The sequence below is a fragment of the Nuphar pumila genome, chromosome 2, assembly GCF_984573655.1.
Source record: "Nuphar pumila chromosome 2, dmNupPumi1.hap1.1, whole genome shotgun sequence".
In the NCBI taxonomy this organism is placed as follows: Eukaryota; Viridiplantae; Streptophyta; class Magnoliopsida; order Nymphaeales; family Nymphaeaceae; genus Nuphar; species Nuphar pumila.
The window spans coordinates 144047269-144061809 of NC_143250.1; positions in this window are offsets into that span (position 1 = coordinate 144047269).

A 14541-nucleotide genomic window follows, 5' to 3' on the forward strand; every position below is an offset into this window, starting at 1 on the left:
AGCGACCACAGGCTCGACAGAGTGAACAAGCTGAGTTTGATTATCTTTCAGGGCTCGTTTAGCCCATTTTACTTATAGATAATGTAGTTGAGCTCCGTAGGAAGGGTGATAGGATTTTACTTATTAAATTAGTATTAGGTACGGATATTATTAATATTATTAGTGTTTATGCACCTCAAGTAGGTTTAGATGATTCCATTAAGCGTCAATTTTGGAAAGATTTAGATGGAGTAGTACAAGGGATATCTTATGGAGAAAGGCTTTTCATCGACGGTGACCTTAATGGGCATGTAGGCATTAGTAGGGATGGATTTGAGAGTATCCATGGAGGCTATGGTATAGGAGAAAGAAATGAAAGTGGAGAAAGGATTTTAGATTTTGGTTTATCCTATGATATGATCTTAGCAAACAATTGGTTTAGGAAGAGGGAGTCTCACCTAGTAACATTTAAAAGTGGGGTTAATACGAGTCAGATAGATTTTTTCCTACTTAGAAAGAGAGATAGGGGTTGTTGCATCGATTGTAAGGTTATACAGAGAGAAAGTGTAGCTACACAACATAAAGTCTTAATTTTAGATCTTAGAATTAGACAATACCGCAAAAGGGATAGACATATGATAGATCCTAGAATTAAGTGGTGGGCACTGAAAGAAGCTAAACAAGGAATGTTTGTAGAGCGGGTAGTTAAGGAAGTTGATTGGTGTCTCGAGGAGGATTCAGAATCTATGTAGAATAAGATAGCGGGTGGCATGAGAAAGGTGGCTAAGGAGGTATTGGGTGAGTCTAAAGGCGGTGCACCGCTAGGTAAGGATACATCGTGGTGGAATGAGGATGTCAAATTAGCTATTAAGGTTAAAAGAGAGTGTTATAGAAATGTAAGTAAAAATCATGATAATGAGAATTTGGAGAAGTATATAATAGCAAAGAAAGAAGCTAAAAAAGTAGTTCAGAACGTGAGGGATAAGGTATATAAGGAGGTTTATGACAAGTTGAATACCAAAGAGGGTGAGAAGGATATTTATAGGCTTGCAAAGATGAGAGATAGGAAATCGAGGGATCTGGGTATGGTTAGATGTATCAAAGATGAAACTCAAAGGGTTTTAGTTAAAGATGAGGAGATTAATGAGAGATGAAAAGATTATTTTGATAAGCTATTTAATGAAAGTCATGCTCAGGATCTTGAAGACTTTTCAATTCCTTTTCATGAGATGAATCGTGACTTCATGCGCAAGATTCAAAAGAAAGAAATTGCAGAGGCTTTGAAGAAAATGAAATCAAGAAGGGCAGTTGGCCCAGATGGTATACCTATCGAGGCTTGGAAATGCTTGGGAGAGAAAGATTTAGAATGGTTGACAAATCTTTTTAACAAGATTTGGCGGACAAATAAGATGCCTAATGAGTGGAGGAAGAGTACTTTAGTGCCTCTATATAAGAATAAGGGTGATATACAAGATTGCACAAACTATCATGGTATAAAACTCATGAGTCATACTATGAAACTTTGGGAGAGGGTGATTGAGTCTAGGTTGAGGAAGATTGTCATGATATCGGAGAATCAATTTGGTTTTATGCCTGGAAGATCAACTATGGAAGCTATACATCTTCTTAGACAACTTATTGAGAGAAATAGAGAGAGGAACAAAGATTTGCATATGGTTTTTATTGATTTGGAGAAGGCTTACGATAGAGTACCTAGGGACGTTCTCTAGTGGACAATGATGAAGAAAGGTGTTTCTTTAAAGTACATTAGTATAATTAAAGATATGTATGAAGGAGTAGTAACCAATGTCCGCACTTGTGGAGGGGTGACAACCAATTTTCCTATAACGGTTGGGTTACATCAAGGATCTGCTTTAAGCCCTTTCCTATTTGCTATAGTGATGGATGGGCTTACGAGATCAATTCAAGAAAATGTGCCGTGGTGTATGTTGTTTGTTGATGATATTGTTTTGATTGATGAGTCTAGAGCTGGGGTTAATGCTAAGTTAGAATTATGGAGACAGACATTGGAAGCAAGAGGTTTTAAGTTGAGTAAGAGTAAGACAAAATACATGGAATGTCGATTTAGTAAGCAACGAAGTAGTGATGGGAGTGTAGTGAAGCTTGGTGAGCACAAAATACCGGTGGATGATTCTTTCAAATATTTGGGATCTATCATTCAAAAGTATAGAGAAATTGATGGAGATGTAAATCATAGGATAAAGGTTGGGTGGATGAAATGGAAGAGTGCAACTGGAGTGTTGTGTGATCATAGAATGCCATTGCGGTTGAAGGGAAAGTTTTATAGGACGACTATTAGGCCCGCTTTACTATATAGTACGGAATGTTGGGCTGCCAAGAGACATCATATTCAAAAAATGAGTGTAGCTGAGATGCATATGCTGAGATGGATGTGTGGAAATACAATAAAAGATAAGATTCGAAACGAGGAAATACGTAAGAAGGTAGGCGTTGCACCCATTGAAAATAAGATGAGAGAGAATCGTTTACGGTGGTTTGGACATATTCGACGAAGGCCTAATGATGCTCCAGTTAGAAGGATGGAGAAATGGGAAAATATATTAGTTAAAAGAGGTCGGGGTAGGCCTAGGAAGACATGGATGGAGGTGATAAGAAAGGATATGAATGCTTTGAACCTCACCGAGGACATGGCATTGGATAGAAATGAATGGAGGAGAAGGATTCATGTGGAAGACCCATAATGATTTTCTTTGTTGGTTCATATCGCCGACCCCAATTGTTTTGGGATGAAGGCGTAGTTGTTGTTGTTGTTGTTGTTGTTGCTCGTTTAGCCCATTTAAGCTCTGTTTAAGCATATTATATATATATATATATATATATATAGAGAGAGAGAGAGAGAGAGAAAGAGAGAGTAATGTGTTCCTTAGCCCCTTTTTCGTTAGGTCTGGTTAGGCCCCTTCAAAAATCATAGTTTTAAGTTGTTTTTCTCACATCTAACACCGTAGATGCAATCTTTAGGTTTTGTTTAGTGGGTTTGGGTCACCGGAATTTGGCTTGTATACAGGTTTTTCCGGTGATCAAAAATCAATGGCTATGAAGGTACCAATTTTTTAAGGCTCATAAAAATATATTTTTTAGTCAAAAAAACATGATTCAAGTGTGGATTCTCACTAAATCGACCATGCTAAACCCATCTAACAGTTTAGATCTATCATAAAGCACTTAAAACCTATGGGGCAGAACCAGAAATGGGGTCTAATATGTTCAATTTTCTCTCTCTCTCTCTCTCTCTCTCTCTCTATATATATATATATATATATATATATATATATATATATATATATTAAAAAATCTGAACCATTGATCTTAAATGATCAACAGTTCATACTATGCTAAAAACATCATATAAAAAAGAAAGAGGGCTAGAGTTGTAGCCCTCTTTAGTTTCGCTCTCCTTTCAAACATTTTTGAGCTTTCCCTCTCCCCACAAATCCCAATCTCTGCTACTATGACTGTGATTTTGCAAAGTGAGGTTACAACTATTAGTCTACAACAATCAAGGGTGAGGCCGATGGTGAGGCAGCCTTCCCCCCAATCTCTCCCTCTCTCACATAGATGATGTTGTGCCTTTGTAAATCCACCTGACATATTATGAAAGCCCACTATCGGAAACAGAGCCGTACCCATGTTTTATGGGGCCTAAGGCGGAGGGAAAAAATGGGCCCCCTATTAATAGTAGGAGTTCGGGGGCAGCGCCTTCGATTTTTTTTTTAAAGAATCAAAATAACAATAAAATTTGCAATCACATTAAACAAATATAATATTCCAAATATTTATATTATATTAAATAAAAATGTATAAAATATTTATATAAACTACCTAAACAAATGAGGAGCTCGGGCTTTAAAAATGGGCCCCTAAAATTTTTTTGGGCCCAGGGGCCCTGAGGCCCAAGCCTCATTGGCCTCTTTACAGGTCCGACTTTGATCGGAAAACCCCCATCACCCCTCAAATCTCATTGCTTGATTCTGACAAAGAGCTTAGTATTGAATGAAGCAAGTCGTTCATATGTTAAACCTAAATGAAACTTGAAAGCAAGTCGTTCATATGTTAAAAGCAGATAGTTCATTTTTCTGTTTATATTGAATGAGTGGATTTATTTTGAATTCACTTACTTGTTCATAGGAATTATATTTAATCATCCATAGGAGGTTAGAGGCTGCTATGAAATATGTACTTGAAGAAATTTGCATATATTAGTCTCAGATATAATGGTATTTAATAGAAGTTAGTAGTTATTAAACAGATCATTATGAATTCACTCACTCGTTTACATGAGGTTAGTGGCTATTAAACGTGTAGCTGGAAGATCTACAACCACTAGCCTCGAATATGATGGTATTTAATAGGCGGTTAATAGTTATTAAATGGATTGTTCTAAATTCACTTACTCGTTCATAGGAGGTTACCAACTATCATAAGCATAGATGAGGAGATCTACATCTTTTAGTCTCACGTGTGATGGTATTTAATGAGGTTAGTAGTTATTGAATGGATCATTCTAAATTCATGCATTCGTTCATAGGAGGTTAATAGCTACTAAATGCATACTTGGGAAGATATGTATTTATTACTGTTGGATGTGATGATATTTAACAGGAGGTTAACAATGTTAAACAGATCATTTTGAATTCACTCATTTATTCCTAGGAGGTTAGCATTAACACAGACATGCATGCATAGAGTTGTTGGATCATTTGCTCATGTTGTTAGATAATTTGCTCAAGCATATCTATGAGGCGCTTCTCACTAGACAACATCTCTTCTTTTTTTATGAGTACTTGCTTTTTTACTTCTAGAATTTCTCACAACTCTCATCACTCTGCTTTAGCCCCTCAGGTCTTTGCTTTAGCAATTAACAACTACATTTGCAAGTTAACTAATATAGCTCTTAAGTCAGTGCTCTATTGGTTTGTCTCTTGTAATGTAACATGCTTAATCCAAATTTTATCTGAACAAAATTGCATTTTCAATGGCTTTAGAAAGTGAATATGAAACATTATCATTTCACTCTACATTGCCTCTTTGAAACAGGTAGCAAATTGTTATTTGATAACTTGTTTGTATCCATCGAACAACATGTCTCGCCATTTATCGCTCAACTTCATTCATGTTGTGCATTCGTATGTTCTTTTCAGTGAGCTCTCTTGTAGGACCAATCATGTCTTGGTCCTTATCTTCTTCATCTTTGTAGGCTTTCTACGTATAAAACACATAATATATGATCATAAACATACATTAAATAGTTTCTTGTACTATATACATATATACTTGGCCCTCAATAAGATCACGTAAGAGACCAAATCAATGTTCTACGTTCTTCGCTCATGCCATGCCACATCTATAAAATGTTTGTCGCTTATCTTTTTTGTGGCAGGATGTGCCATTTGTTACGACAATGAAGTCGTATATGATACTTCAAGTACAAGGTTTTGATGATGAACAAGTGAATCAACTGTATTTCAGCTAAGGCAACGAAGAAAGATGACAAGAATTGAACAATTTGATGGAGAATCTTTGATGACTAGTGTGCAAATGTAAAATTCATTAAAAGTCTTAGATTCTTGTAAGAGCCTTACTTAGAGTGCATATTTCGGTTGTATTTCACCTAAAAAAGTCTTTAGAAAAACTTTTCTAAAAGAACCCTTCATGAAAATCTTTTTAGAAAACTCTTTATTTAATTTTTCATGTTTATTAGTCGACCAATAGACTCACCAGCCGACTAATCCTTTCGCGCCAAATTTTCTAAGCAAAATGTCATTTTTGTCAAATTAGTCGACCGAAGGTTTTATCAGTCGATCGGACAGAATGTTTGTTTTCTGAAAAATTTAGCAGCAGTCGACTAATGACTTTATCAGTCGACCAGACAGAACATGTATTTTCAGAAAAAATTAGCAGCAGTCGACTTAAAGAATTTTCAGTCTACTGATGATATTATCAGTCGACTAATTTTTTCTCTAGTCGACTAAGTTTCAAAACTTCAGATTTTTAAATGGCTTAACAAACACATTGGTCGACCGCCGATAACTGTCAGTCTACTAATAGTTAATTATCAGTCGACTAACTACTATTCTGGTCGACTAATTTTGTCGTCTTTCTGTAACTTTTAAAAGGCGTATCTTTTCATTTTTCAAACATTTTGATTGTTCAAAATAGACTGTTTTGACACCCTTTCATACTCTTAACGTATGGAATCTTTCAACTATAAATATAAGTGCATTCCACACTCAAAAGCAATGCAATCCAATCGAATTACATTGAATTACTCTTTGCTTTTCACTCATATTCATTTTCTCACTCACTTGATATGTCTCACTTCAGTTTTTCACTCAAATTCCTTTGAGAGACAGTGAATTTGTGAGTTGAGTATTTCAATAACCTCAAAAGTCAATTGCATCTCATTTGCATTTATAAGAAGGGCTCGTAGGTTGTTTGTAAGTTATTACTTATTTTATTTTTCTGTAAAAGGAAATGACTCCTTGGTTTAAAGGAGTTGTTTGCTTTTAGTAGGTGTGTTACTGAAAGTGAGACAAGATTTGGTCTGTATGTTCTTGTGGTTACACAAGGTTGATAGTGGAAATCTCAAGCTGGTTTTGCTTGGGGGCTGGATGTAGGTCGGGAAAGACCGAACCAGGATAAATTCTTGTGTTCTTTGTGTAATTGCTTTGTGAATCTCAAAATCCGAAAAAATTCCAAAGACGCTATTTAAAAGCACTGTTCACCCCCCTCTAGTGCTCGTTGTCTCGATCCTATAGCACTTTCATTTGGTATCAGAGCAGGTTAGCTATATTTTGATCTTACCATCATCTAGCACGGCGACAACATCATCTCAACACAAAGAAGGATGCTCCTATGTTCGTCCTCCTCTCTTCGACGGAACAAACTATGGATACTGGAAAGTGAGAATGACAATATTCTTACAATCCATGGATCTCGAAATTTGGAGAGTTGTTTCAGAAAAGTACCAAATGCGATCAACTGATTTCAGTCAATGAACCGATGAAGAAATGAAGACTGCTTCACTTAATGCCAAAGCTATGAATGCATTGTATTGTGTTGTTGACAAGGTAGAGTTCAATCGCATCTCTCAATGCTCTACAGCAAATAAAATCTGACATACTCTTCTCGTGACTCATGAAGGTACGTCAAAGGTAAAGGAATCTAAAATTGCTTCTTTAGTTTATAAATTTAAATTGTTTAAAATGAAACAAAATGAATCTATATCGGACATGGTAACTAGAATGCCGATATTACTAACACTCTAAAATCTTTTGGAAAAGAATATTCACAAGTGGATTTAGTCAGAAAAATCCTAAGGTGTTTAACTCCTAAATGTGAGAGAAAAACCACAGCTATAGAGAAAGCAATTGATTTAAACACTCTCACTCTTGAAGATTTGGTTGGTAACTTAATGACATATGAAGTCCAACTTCAAGACAGACAAGAAGAAGAACCCAAGAAGAAATCTCTTGCTTTTAAGGCTACTTCTGACTCTGAAAATTCAGAAAAAGATGAAGATGAAGATGAAGATGAAGATATTGCTCTCATTACAAGGCAATTCAAAAGATTCATCAAAAATGGAAGATTTCAAAAAAAGAAAAAGAAAGCGGATTCTTTCAATTCTAATGAAGTCAAGTGCTTTAACTGCAAAAAGGCAGGACACATCAAGAAAGATTGTTTTCTTCTCAAAATCAAGACCAAGGACCAATTCAAGAAGAAAAAGGCATTTCAAGCATGTTGGGATGATAGTGACTCCTCTTTCGATAAATAATCAAATGAAGAAGTCGCCAACATGTGCTTTGTAGCACAAGAATACTTGGTAAGTTAATTTGAGTATGATGATTTATTAGAAGCATTTAATGATTTGTATGCTAAATTTAAGAGTCTAAGTTTTAAAAACAAAGAGTTAAAAACTGTAAATTCAACTCTTGACTCTCAAAACAAAGTGTTATTTCAAGAGATAAAAGATCTCAAGAAGGAAAACTCTTGTCAAGCATTTGAGATAAAAGAAATTGAAATTAGAACCAATCTCTTACAAAAAGAAATAACTAGTCTAAAAGAAAAATCAAATGATCTTCTTTCTATAGTGACCAAATTCACAAATAGACAAGAGAATCTAGAAAGACTTCTTGGTTCTCAAAGATGCTCGGTTAATAAAATCGGATTGGGATATAACTTTTTTGATACTCAAAATAGACTAAATTATGTGATAAAGAATCAAAGACAATATTTTCAACCATTTGTTCAAAGAACTAAATTTTATAGTTATAATAGAAATGCATCTAAACTTGAAACTTATAATGCTTATAAGCCTAGACATGATTACTCTAGAAATGCTAAATCTTTTTATAAAAAGAATATTTATTATCAAAGGAAACCAAAATCCAAATGAATATGGGTTCTTAAGACTAACTCTCATAGACCAAAAAATAGAAAGGGGTCAAATGCTTTGTCTTCTAATTTTGTTGTAGGTACACAAAATAAGGAGCAAATGGATATTGGACAGCGGTTGTTCCAAACATATGACTGGAAGGCCGGAGTTATTTTCCACCCTTCAAAGTAAGGATGGAGGAACTGTCACCTTTGGTGACAATAACAAGGGAAAAGTAATTGGTATTGTTAACATTGGTTATACCTCTAAGCGAAGGAGAAGAAGTCATACTTCAAGAAGAACCTTTGATAGAGAGTACTTCTCAAAAAATGTTCTTCTTCAACCGGTTTGGAAAGAAGTTCTCAATCATCCACATGAACAAGTTATTGGAGAAATAAAGAGTGGTGTCCAAACTAGATGGCAATTGCAATATATTGCAAATATTGCTTTCATATTTAAAATAGAACCAAAGAATATCAATGAGGCCAGTGATGATGAATTTTGGCTTTTGGTCATGTCTGAAGAACTTAACCAATTTACTAGGAATGATGTATAGGATCTAGTTGATAGACCAAAGGATCATCTGGTAATTGGAACAAGATGGGTCTTCCGAAATAAGCTGGATGAAAATGGCGAAGTCATTCGAAACAAAGCAAGACTAGTAGCACAAGACTATAATAAAGAAGAAGGCAGAGATTTTGATGAAACGTATGCACCAGTGGCTCGATTGGAGTCAATTTGAATGATACTTGCTTTTGCTAGTTACATGAATTTTAAGTTATATCAAATTGATATTAAGAGTGCATTCTTAAATGAACACATCAATGAAAAAGTTTATGTAGAGCAATCTTCAGGCTTTGAAAATGAGAAATATCCAGAAAAAGTCTACAAATTAAAAAGAGCTTTGTACAGACTTAAACAAGCACCAAGAGCATAGTATGAAAGACTACAAAATTTTCTAGAACAATCTGGTTTTTCCATTGGTCGGGTAGACTCCACTTTATTTATTAAAAATCTTAATTCAGATATTCTTATTGTGCAAATTTATGTTGATGACATAATATTTGGTTCTACTAATGATTGTCTTTGTAAAGAATTTGCTAAAGCTATGCAGGAAGAGTTTGAAATGAGCTTGATGGGCGAATTAAACTACTTCCTTGGACTTCAAATAAAGCAAACTGAAGAAGGAATCTTTATCAACCAGGCTAAATATACAAAAGAACTTCTCAAGAGATTTGGGATGGACTCATCAAAATCAAGAAGAAATCCTATAAGCACAACTACTTCTCTTGATAAAGATGAAAACGGTAAAAATGTAGATACTAAGCTCTACAGAGGTATGATTGGATCTCTATCATACTTAACTGCTAGTCGACCTGATATAATGTTTAGTGCTTGTATGTGTGCTAGATTTTAAGCTAATCCAAAGGAATCTTATTTAACTGTAGTAAAACAAATTCTTCGTTACTTGAAAGATACTTCAGATTTTGGTTCGATTTACCCAAAATCATCTTCTTTTGATTTAGTTTCATATAGTGATGCAGATTTTGCAGGAAGTAAATCTGATCGCAAGAGTACTAGCAGAACTTGTCATTTCTTAGGAAATTTCTTAGTCTCTTGGTTTAGTAAAAAGCAAAATTCAGTGTCACTCTCAATAGCTGAAGCAGAATATATAGCAACTAGTTTAGCGTGTTCACAAGTACTATGGATGAAACAGACCTTAAAAGATTTTGATTTGAATTACTTCACAACAACTATTTATTGTGATAACACTAGTGCTATAAATCTTTCAAAAAATCTTGTTCAACACTCAAAAACTAAGCATATTGAAGTTGGACATCATTTCTTACGAGATCATGTGTTAAAAGGAGACATTTCGTTAAATTTTATATCCACTAATGAACAACATGCTGATATCTTCACTAAACCACTTAAAAATGAAGATTTTATGAGAATTAGGAGAGAACTAGGCATTTGCTCATTTTTAGATTTATAAAATTTGTTTTTAAAATACTGTTTTTGAAAAATTTCAAAAACACACCTTATTAGTCGATTGATAAAATTCTAGTCGACTGATGTTTTTAAATTTCAACTGAAGGGACCCGAATCCCGATACCCCTTGGATTTTTTTGGGCAATTGTTTTTAACACCCGTGTTTTTTTAACGCACCGTTTCAATTTTTATGCTCGTATGTTTTCCCTTTTTCATAAACAAAACCCTCTCTCTCTCTCTCTCTCTCTCCTCTCTCTCTTCCAAAAACCCTAGGAATGTCGGCTGAACCCCTTCTTGCCAGAATCCTATTGTCGTGACAAGGTTTTTCCTCAGCAATCGATGCTTGTTGCAGCCTCTTCTCACCTGCCAACATCCACCGCGACATCTCCTATTTTTGTAGCAAAAGAACTCCCTCTTGCCGGAACTCTCTTGTCGCGACTCTCTTGCCGCGACTGGAAGGTTTTACAAAAGCTTATGTCTGCACCAGCAGCTAGACGATATCCATTGCAGTGTTAGAAAGCCGACATCTACTGCATCTCATCTGACTCTTCTCTGAGATCTCACCATTTTCTGTAGCAGCAAAATCCTCTACCGCCTTTTCTTAAAACCCTTAAAAAAAATTGGTATACTCGTAGAAGGCACACCGACCGCATCGAACAAAGTGATTTTGTTGCATTGGTTATCCTCCACGATGCCGGATGATATCTTTCTCCCATCGGATGCCATTTTTAAAGCAGTTGGAAGCCGACATCAACAATAATTTTTTGACAGGTGAAACTGTTTCATTCTTAACAACCATGCCTCGTCAAAAAACAACATCCTCACAAGGTTCTCCTCCATCTACACCACAAGCATGTCATGGATTTTCTCTCAGACTACTCAGAAATCCTCTTTTATATGATACTTTTGGATCGATTTCTGCACTTCCTATTTTACCAGACCGAAATGTTCTGTTTCACCTATTTTCTCGTTACAAAATCAGAGAATTATTCCCAGGCATTTCACATCTGTTTGATGTCGGTTCAGATCGATTTCATTATCCTTTATTAATTCATTTGTTTTACACTAATTTACAAATTGATTATGAAACTGGATTTCTTTCCTCACTTGCTCGTGATGTTGAAATTAAGTTTGATTCTAAACTGCTTGGATAAATCCTAGATATTCCACCTTCATAAACTCTTTTCAATACTATTGAACTTAATGATGAAAGAATTTTTTAACACATTCTTCTTACCGGTGCACCTCATTGTCCTCCTTTCAAAAAATACCAATCTTCAAACTCGCGCTTGCATTGCTGGATGAATTCTTGCCCATAATGTTCTACCTAAAACTGGATCTTTTGATTACTATTCTACAAATCTTTCTACGGCTCTTTATGTCTTATTTGAAAATATTTTTGTAAATTGGGCCAACGTGTATTTTACTAATTTGTGGAAACAAAAACCTTTTCTTCCGTATGGATGTCTTCTTACTCGTATTTTCAGATATTTCAAAGTACCTCTAACCAATGAAAAATATATTGAACAAAAGGAGTTCTTTGATCAAACTATTTTTAAACGTATGAAAATCAAATATCTGCCTCCTTTAAAGTTTGATCAAACTGAACCATCTAAACCATCACCCTCTGAACCCTCACCATCTTCTGTGACACCTTCATCTCAAGCAAAACGAAAGAAATTCTCTACTAGTCAAGACAATGATGAAATTTTGCAGTGAATAGAAGCTTTGGAACTACATCAACACACTTTTTGTGAAGATATGACTCAACAACTTTCCTCAATTCAGAAGGATATTGCTGAACTCAAGGAGATGATCAAGCAACACTTCTCTTGAACTTTGTTTACTGTCATTACTGAACTTTGATACTTTCTTTGTTGTAATATTTTGAACTTGTATTTGCATTTTGCTATATATGCACTTACTCTTTTTTATTATGACAAAGGGGGAGAAAAAAATGTTGCCTCACATGGCATAGAATTGAATTTGCATGAAAAAAAAGAAGAGAAAAAGAAACATGGAAATTGCATCATGAGAAAGAATTGAAAATTGCAATGCATCATGTGAAAGAATTGAAAATTGCAATTATAAAAAAGTTTTAGAAATGCATGAAGTAATGATGGAAATGCAAAACAATCAATATGTGATATATATATGCTTTGATTGTACTAACTTCTTATGTTTTGTAGCATATTGATAAGGGGAGTAAAATCTCCATCTATGCATCTAAATGCTTCATCTTTGATTAGTTTGTCATTATAAAAAAGGGGGAGATTGTTACGACAATGAAGTCGTATATGATACTTCAAGTACAAGGTTTTGATTATAAACAAGTGAATCAACTGCATTTCAGCTAAGGCAACGAAGAAAGATGACAAGAATTGAACAATTCGATGGAGAATCTTTGATGACTAGTGTGCAAATGTAAAATTCATTAAAAGTCTTAGATTCTTGTAAGAGCCTTACTTAGAGTGCATATTTCGGTTGTATTTCACCTAAAAAAGTCTTTAGAAAAACTTTTCTAAAAGAACCCTTCATGAAAATCTTTTTAAAAAACTCTTTATTTAATTTTTCATGTTTATTAGTCGACCAATAGACTCACCAACCGACTAATCCTTTCGCGCCAAATTTTCTAAGCAAAATGTCATTTTTGTCAAATTAGTCAACCGAAGGTTTTATCAGTCGATCGGACAGAATGTTTGTTTTCTGAAAAATTTAGCAGCAGTCGATTAATGAATTTATCAGTCGACCAGACAGAACATGTATTTTCAGAAAAATTTAGCAGCAGTCGACTTAAAGAATTTTCAGTCTACTGATGATATTATCAGTCGACTAATTTTTTCTCTAGTCGACTAAGTTTCAAAACTTCAGATTTTTAAATGGCTTAATAAACACATTGGTCGACCGCCGATAACTGTCAGTCTACTAATAGTTAATTATCAGTCGACTAACTACTGTTCTGGTCGACTAATTTTGTCGTCTTTCTGTAACTTTTAAAAGGCGTATCTTTTCATTTTTCAAACATTTTGATTGTTCAAAATAGACTGTTTTGACACCCTTTCATACTCTCAACGTATGAAATCTTTCAACTATAAATATAAGTGCATTTCACACTCAAAAGCAATGCAATCCAATCGAATTACATTGAATTACTCTTTGCTTTTCACTCATATTCATTTTCTCACTCACTTGATATGTCTCACTTCAGTTTTTCACTCAAATTCCTTTGAGAGACAGTGAATTTGTGAGTTGAGTATTTCAACAACCTCAAAAGTCAATTGCATCTCATTTGCATTTATAAGAAGGGCTCGTAGGTTGTTTGTAAGTTATTACTTATTTTATTTTTCTGTAAAAGGAAATGACTCCTTGGTTTAAAGGAGTTGTTTGCTTTCAGTAGGTGTGTTACTGAAAGTGAGACAAGATTTGGTTTGTATGTTCTTGTGGTTACACAAGGTTGATAGTGGAAATCTCAAACTGGTTTTGCTTGGGGGCTGAATGTAGGTCGGGAAAGACCGAACCAGGATAAATTCTTGTGTTCTTTGTGTAATTGCTTTGTGAATCTCAAAATCCGACAAAATTCCAAAGACGCTATTTAAAAGCACTATTCACCCCCCCTCTAGTGCTCGTTGTCTCGATTCTATAGCACTTTCACCATTGTCCTTATCAACTAACATAATCTACATTGTCATCCATGAAAACCTATGCATTTTATCACGTTTATTTGCATGATCTCATGATAAGAAGAAGTGCAACACCACTCCCAATATAGTTTTTTTTTTTTTGCATTTAGTCCCCCAAGCATAGTGGTGTCTATATTAAGCAAAAATCTGATGTTGATGTTTTAATCATCTTGTCGTTATTGTTGAAGAGCATGCAAATTTTTTTATAAATAGAGCAAGAACCCCCTCAACTTGGTTCACGTTCAATTGTGATTGTACCTTTTCACACATCTTCCAATGACAGTTTGATTTTATCACCAAATATTTCATCTGTAGTTTTCAACATAATTCAACGAGTGTTGAAAATCACCAAACCTCAAAGCATGGGCTAGCTTCCCGTGACACTAATCATGTTACGTATTAAGTCAAGGAGAGCTAAAATCCTAAAAATTAGAAAGTGTTGGTAGTTGGATTTTACATGTGCAATGACATCTACAA